We start from the raw sequence: 7692 nt of genomic DNA, 5'->3' as shown, positions 1-7692 counted from the left end.
TTTCACCAGTAGATCTGCAGCCAGCCTACTGAGGTTCCCCACTGAGGCAATTGGACTTTTACTTCATTGTTCAATTTTTTTAAATTCTAAAATTAAAGTGTTTGTCAATGGCCAACATTCCCTGCACACCCATGGAAACCTTTCAGTACACCCTTGTCTTGGCCCTGGTTGAAAGGATCTAGAAAGGAAATGGAAACAAACCTTATACAGTACAAATCCATCTTTAAAATAGAGTATAAGTGACACAGACAAGAGGAGCAGGTCGACAGAGACTGCGGGAAAAGAAAGCTAGGGGTCAAGGGAGAGAGTGACTGCTGCAAAAAGGACTTCGACTGAGAATGAATGGTATGTGATTTATCCTAACCATCCCAACACCAGCTGTGCATGTTGTCTTGGAAACACACATTCACACATACACTTGTAAATTGGCACTGAATGTTTTCCACACTTGTCTCTTTGTCTTGTGTGTACGTGTGTCTCTGTGTGTGTTTACAACAACTAAATATGTTGAGAAGAAACGCCAGTAAATCCACTATTAGTTTTGAGTATTCACATTTATTAGATAAAATGCAAGACGACAACTACCACTTGTTTATTAGTTATTACAGTTTGTCATGTTATTATTCAAATATTAGCTTTAATATTTTATAGTAATGAATTTTCTATGACTGCTGCACATTGAACAATTTGACACAGCCCTCGTGTGGTCGTCAGAAATATTGCAGATACATAACAGACATTTGCTACCAGGCAGTACTGTCAATTGTTTATAATTTTATTTTATTATAGCAACAAATCAAAAACAGTAACTAAATATGTGTTTAAACATAAAATTATTCAATTAAAATGTGTTGTTTTAAGTAAAATGTTAAATAAGAAGTAGTTGCACAATGTTGTTAATTGACTGTGGAAAAAATGGGTGGATATCAATGTAAAATATTTGATTCGAGATGTACAACTCCAGTGTTTAATATTACTGAGCTTTTTATCCATGAATTATGATTGTTCTCTGTCAAATACTGCCTGTATACCGTACGCGTCCACAAATGGAAGCTATTGCACATATTAACTTCAGTTTATGACGACGTCGTCGGACAGCAACGGTTCCGTTTGTTATTGTTGGGGCAATACAAAGGACCTCCGTGTTGGTACTACATTACCCATGATGGCGTAGAGCGGAAAAGAGTCCCATTTTCCCGCAAAACTAATCTTTTGTCTTTGATTGGTTGATCGCCGAGCCAAATACCCACATAGTGGAACATGACTGGCTGGTTGTCTCCCGGCAGAGTCCCGGATGTATCTCGGGTATATTATCAAGGACAATTGTAGGCGGGGATTGTAGTTCAAACCATCAGTCGATGTGTTGCAGTTAGCTTTCAGCTTTTTGTGCTACAGCGGCCGAAACTATTCGAAGATTCAAACATGGTAAGCTTATCTTAATAGGTTGGTGAGTCACCGGACTGTATTTACGTTTGAGTGAAGGCCGTTGCTTTCTACTTTGGCCGCTGCGACGCATCGCAGATGTTACTGTTGCAAGCGATCGTTGTTAGCTTAGCTTAGCATGTTGGCTAGCTCAACCCTCGCTTGCTTTGATTCTGTAATTAGACGATTTAAATGTAGAATGTGTCTGTAACTTAAAATGGTGATTGATTTTTATTTTTAAAAAATGGTCTAGCGTTATTTAATTAGTTTCGACGAATGAATGGCTGTTTGTTGTTTAGGCTGGTGGCAAGGCGGGCAAAGACTCCGGAAAGACCAAGACGAAGGCTATTTCGCGCTCGCAGCGAGCTGGGCTGCAGGTTGGTTGTCTGCTTCCTCTTCATGCTTATTCATTCAGAGTGGCTCAGCCAAGCTAACAAACACAATTTTATCCTATACCGAAGGCCGTAAACAATCTTTTGTTCTCGTAGTTCCCAGTGGGTCGTATCCACAGACACCTCAAGTCCAGAACCACCAGCCACGGCAGAGTTGGAGCCACTGCAGCTGTGTATAGTGCCGCCATTCTTGAGTACCTCACTGCTGAGGTAAATAAATGTCTATGACTTGAATTTTACCTCTAGTCTTGTTCTGTTTATAAGTAATGTGTGGTTTTTAGGTGCTGGAGCTGGCAGGAAATGCTTCCAAAGATCTTAAAGTGAAGCGTATCACTCCTCGCCACTTGCAGCTGGCTATTAGAGGAGACGAGGAGCTGGATTCACTCATCAAGGCCACCATTGCCGGTGGAGGTAAGCTGCTCGGCACCAACATTTTTTTATGTCATCTTTTGAAGATGAAATTTCTGCATCATCTTCACCGACTTTGTGGCTTTGCAGGTGTGATTCCGCACATCCACAAATCTCTGATTGGAAAGAAGGGCCAGCAGAAGACCGTATAACGGGGGTGTCCTAGAAGTTGTGCCATCTCAGGACGACGTCTGCATCGCGTGATTTCATTGTCTTTAGTGTAGAACACCTGTAGAAGTTTGTATGGTTCCAGCTTGCATTTACTCACCTGGGGTATTTTTTTAAAAGTGGCTTCAAAGAAGCTCTTTTGTTTTTTGGTTATTCTTTTCCTGGTGCTTCAGTTTGTTTTAACTTGCTTTTGTGGCATTCCCATGGTCAAAAAGTGGTGTTTTAATAAAGCTCTTACTGGGCACTTGTCTTTTCACTTCTTCACACTTCTGTTTGCCACTTCCTGCATTCCAGACTTCTAACTTTGTTCATGATGTGACTACACGTCATTGGGTTGTAATTTGTATCAATTTTTTGAACCACTGGCGATGGAAATTTGTGGCCTTGTTGCATGATATCTGAAGGCACATTTTGTCAATAGAATGCTGAATAAAGATTGGAATGGCACAGCATGTCGCATAGTGTATACATGGCTTTATATATTAAGTATGTCAAACTCAACAGCATTTTTTTGTATAATAGTTGTAGAACAAAAGCTCTCCACTAGGCTGCACTATTCCACCTGTAGCTCATGGTGCTTTTTTTTTAAGGCCTGTGGCCATTGTAAATAGAAGAAAAAGCTATGTCCTTTAGATATACACTGCTATTCATTTTTATAATCAGTTGAAAAATTGCAAGAATTTCCATTTTGCACTAGTGGACGTTAAGGAGAGCTACTATAGGAAAAAAGCGTTCTCTCTTTGAACGCTGTCAGAATGTTGAGCTATATGATGCAGTAAGACATTTTAAGTTTTTTTTTTTTTTTTAAAGATCCTGAGGGTTATAGAATATAGACCCCAAAAATGTCACCCACCCTGAGCTGGAGGAGCTCTTGCCCAAATGAAGGTTGTTTCTGGTTCTTAGTGGAGTCTAATCACCATCAGAAGGGTTGTAAGAACAATTAAACATCTTAAAAAGGCTCGTCTTTTTCAATGCCACAAAATTCCTGTTTGGAATTTGCACCAAACATGGGACCTTCGAAAGGTTTAAGAAAGTTCTAATATCTGATGACAAAAAATGTCACATTGACTGTTGTGATCTCACCTGAGATGTTTTCTACATGGTATAGTGGAGAGTGCTTCACCATGATCTGGGTTCCTTTTTCCTTCAATGGTACAATGGAGCTTCAGGTTGTGCAGGGGTGTCAAACGGTAGATGTGGACATGTTCCAGGGGGTTATCCCTCATGACTGAAGGTCCTCGTCTGTGTGGTAATGACATGATGATGATGATTTTTCAACAGGACAACGCTGGAGTTCACAATGGCCGCCTAGCAAAAGACTTCATCCGGATAAATAATCTCACTCTTTTGGTCCATCCTGTGTGTTTCCTCCCTCTAAATCCAATTGAGAACAATTAGTGGTGCATGTCAGGGTAAGTTTACACAAATGCATATAATTTCCAGACAGTGGATGCCTTCCATGAAGCCATCTTCACCACCTGGCGCAACATTCCCACTCTCCTGGAAACACTGGCATCAAGAATGCCCATGATAATTTTTGAGGTGATTAACAGGAATGGGACAGTTATTCATTACAGAGTCCTTTTTTTGAAAATGTAACTTGTATTTTAAAGGGGTTTTACTTTTTTTTTTTTTAATCAGATGATGAACAGTCTATAAATTGCTTTCCCAAAAATGCTTTTGTCTCTCTCAGAGATCTTCTTATTGCATTTTGAAGCTCTACTCACAACCTCTTGAAGATCCAAGAGAGAAAAATGTAAATTATTTAAACTTTTAACTGGTCTTAAAACTTCAGGAGTGTATACACCATTCAAAAAAGTTAAGGATAGTTGACTTTTGGGTGAACTTTCAGTATGAACCTAAAATGCACCGTCACCTTTTACGGGTGGACTTAATTTGTTACTCGACACATCCAACCGTTGAATGTTTTAGTACTTTTTCCTTGCTGAACTCGCTGTTCTTTGTGAAGTAGCGGAACGGCAAAATGAAAAATGCACAAACGTGTGTGATCCATGAATCAACACTTTGACATCAAGAAGAGTCCCCAAAAGGCCTTTCTTGCTCCTGTTGGGAATTGTTCCATTCCGCTCCTTGTGGAGAACAGCAACTTGCGAAAAAGTGACCATCTGCTTATTTTTACAACTGTCTGGTGTTTATAGGAAACCAAAACCCAGGCACATTTTCACACAAGAAAATTTGGCACAAAACACCTGAGGCAGTCTTCTTTCTCTTTGGGCTTTTCCCTTCAAGGGGTCGCCACAGCAAATCAATGACCTCCATCCAAACCCTGTCTTCTGCATCTGTCTGTGTCACACCAACTACCCTCATGTCCTCCTTCACTACATCCATAAACCTCCTCTTTGGTCTTCCTCTACACCTCCTATCCTTCTACCAATATATTCACTATCTCTACTCTGGACATGTTCCGACCATCTCAGTCTGGCCTCTCTGACTTTATCACAAAGGTCGCGAACATGTAATGTTAAGGTTATAGTGGATTTGAAATTTCACCCAAAAGTCAAATATCACAAAATGTTTGCAAGTAGTATATTTTACCTCACAGTAATTTTTGCTCTTCGTGGGAATGCACCATCAACGCCGTCTGTCTTCCTTCTGACACACACCAGCTGCAAATAAATAAGCTTGGTCAGTTATGGGGCCAAAGTACTCCACGTGCATAAAATGTATGACTAAACATCATGTGGTGTCCAGGGCGGCACGGCGGTCTAGTTGTTAGCGCGCAGACCTCACAGCTAAGAAACCAGGGTTCAATTCCACCCTCGGCCATCTCTGGGCGTGGGTTTTCTCCGGGTACTCCGGTTTCCTCCCACATTCCAAAAACATGCTAGGTTAGAAGACAGCTGGGATAGGCTTCAGCACCCCCCGCGACCCTCGTGAGGAAAAAGCGGTAGAAAATGAATGAATGAATGAATGTGGTGTCCAAATGTCATGATTGTTATCACTGACATAAATGGTTTGTGAGTGCAAGGTTTGATTTGTCACTATTTTCCACGAACACGACATTGCAATTATTTTATTTTATTTTATTTTATTTTATTTTATTTTATTTTATTTTATTTTATTTTATTTTATTTTATTTTATTTTATTTTATTTTATTTTATTTTATTTTTCATTTTATTTTTCATTTTATTTTTATGATGTGTCAGTGATTGAACACTGCCAAAAATAAGCAAGTTCAACGTGAAATTTTTGACTCCCTTGCCAGGATCAGCCAAGACACCATTCTATAAAAACCGCAGGTGGAGCCTTACAGCTATAGATAACCCCACTACACTCTATGTCCACTAGAGGGCAGTACCCAGCCACATTATCATCTCACGCGGAGCCCTGATAAGGTGCCCAGGTTGCTCGTAAAAAAAGATAGATTTACTGATCTGTCTTTCCCTAGCAGCCCACCAAGGTGCACTGGGTGCAAGCTAAGCCGACATCAGAGCCACTAAAGGGACATTCACACCACCTGACCCCCCTCACCTTTTCCCAGTGAGGCAACTCCACATAAACACCAGCACTCGTCCTGAGTCTCCAGCTCCGAGGGGCCTCACAGTAAGGAGAGTGTGGGAGTGTTTAAGGGATCTCCCAGTCAAACACATTGTACATTGGATTAAGACTGCACCCCCCACACCCCCCATCCCCACCGCCATCACCTCTGTTGCAAGGAGGTCTCCACTTTCTCACAGAGCTGAGTATTAATAACATGGACCTATAGCATCTATACTTTACACCAGGGTTGTCCAAAGTGTGGCGTAGGGACCATTTAAAGACATAATACAAAAAAAACCCAAAAAATTGTCAGCAAAAAGGGGGAAAAAATAGCAATAATTTTATCAGATAAATACAAAAATATTAGAATACAATAATATTAAGAGAAAAATGTTATAATTTTTGTAGAAATAAATTACATTTAAAATGAATAAAGTCAGAATATTATGAGGAGAAAAAACATAATAAAAACATATAGTTGAGATATTACAGAAAAAAGTATGTACTGTAAAATATATAAAACTAAAAGTTAAAGTTCAAGTTAAATTTTGGAGGATTTAGGCTGGGGAAAAGTCATACGATTACAAGAAGTCATGATAAAATAAAATAAAATAAAATAAAATAAAATAAAATAAAATAAAATAAAATAAAATAAAATAAAATAAAATAAAATAAAATAAAATAAAATAAAATAAAATAAAATAAAATAAAATAAAATAAAATAAAATAAAATAAAATAAAATAAAATAAAATAAAATAAAATTCAGAGAAGAAAGTAGAAATATTTGGAAAGTACTGTTCTAAAAACAACAGAAATATATAAAATATCAAAATACAAGAGTCTTGGTGGAAACTTGGACACCCCCAAGTGTGAACTATATGTATTTATCACATGCCACGTGGTGTCCTCTTGCAAGCCCCCTTTTCCATCCTGCCCACATTCCCCACTGTGGGAAAAGGAATTCTGTATGTGTCCATGCTTTTCAAAGCTTTCAAGCAAAGCAATGCCTGAACACACCCTCACCTCTGTCCCTCCTCCTGCTGCTCCTTCACTTTCTCCATGTGGCGTTCTTAGCAGCCTGCAAGCAGAAGAAAAGTGTTAATTCTGCACACACCCTATACTATAATAGTCCATAATAGTCACAGCAAATGTATGTGTGAGACTGTTAGTGGGGGGTGTGAAAGAGACGAGAGAAAGGCCTTTTGTTTGGCTAAGTGCACTATGAGAGTGAAGGGGGGTGCATCGGAAAATGGTGGCTTTTTTGGGGGGTGGAGGGAAGGGGGGGGAATCAGATTACCTCACAACAACCCATGCAGCCCTGCAATTTGGTATGCTAACTTTACAGAGGCTAAACGAGTAAACGAGAGCGAGGAAAGTTAGGAGTATTAACCAGAGTGTCTTGTAGTCTATTGCACGTGTGATGTGGCTTTATTGAGGAAAAACACACGCAAACAAACAGATAGTCAACTTCAGCACGTGAAGCTGTGTGAACCACGGGGAGGAAGCCAGCCAAGCCACAACGTTAAATGCCCTCATCTGCTATGGGAACAAAAGCCGCTTCCTTGCATTACATCCAGCCGACTTCCCGTGCTCCTTGCCTTGCAGGAAGTCATAAAGACAGAAATACTTCCTGTAATGTTGCCACCATGGAGCAGGCAGCATAGCTTGTGTAGAAGCCGTAAACACATGGACAAATATCAAGTTTGGGCATTTTTTGTTATTTTTTTAATTGGATAATTTATTATCAAATTTATTATATCAATATAAATGTATTATTTTAATTTTATTTTTTAAATATT

General features: G+C 39.4%; 1 long non-coding RNA gene across 1 annotated transcript; it reads right to left on the bottom strand.

Moving 5' to 3' along the window:
- Positions 1 to 731: 731 nt before the first annotated feature.
- Positions 732 to 6018, bottom strand: LOC131125989 (uncharacterized). The gene is made up of 3 exons (XR_009129095.1): positions 5884 to 6018; positions 4947 to 5017; positions 732 to 3632 (listed from the first exon to the last, which is right to left on the bottom strand). It is a non-coding gene; the product is annotated as an uncharacterized LOC131125989 (long non-coding RNA).
- Positions 6019 to 7692: the final 1674 nt, after the last annotated feature.

This window comes from Doryrhamphus excisus, chromosome 3, assembly GCF_030265055.1.
Source record: "Doryrhamphus excisus isolate RoL2022-K1 chromosome 3, RoL_Dexc_1.0, whole genome shotgun sequence".
In the NCBI taxonomy this organism is placed as follows: Eukaryota; Metazoa; Chordata; class Actinopteri; order Syngnathiformes; family Syngnathidae; genus Doryrhamphus; species Doryrhamphus excisus.
Note: the sequence above shows the minus strand (reverse complement) of the source record. Positions and strands in the feature narration are given on the sequence as shown.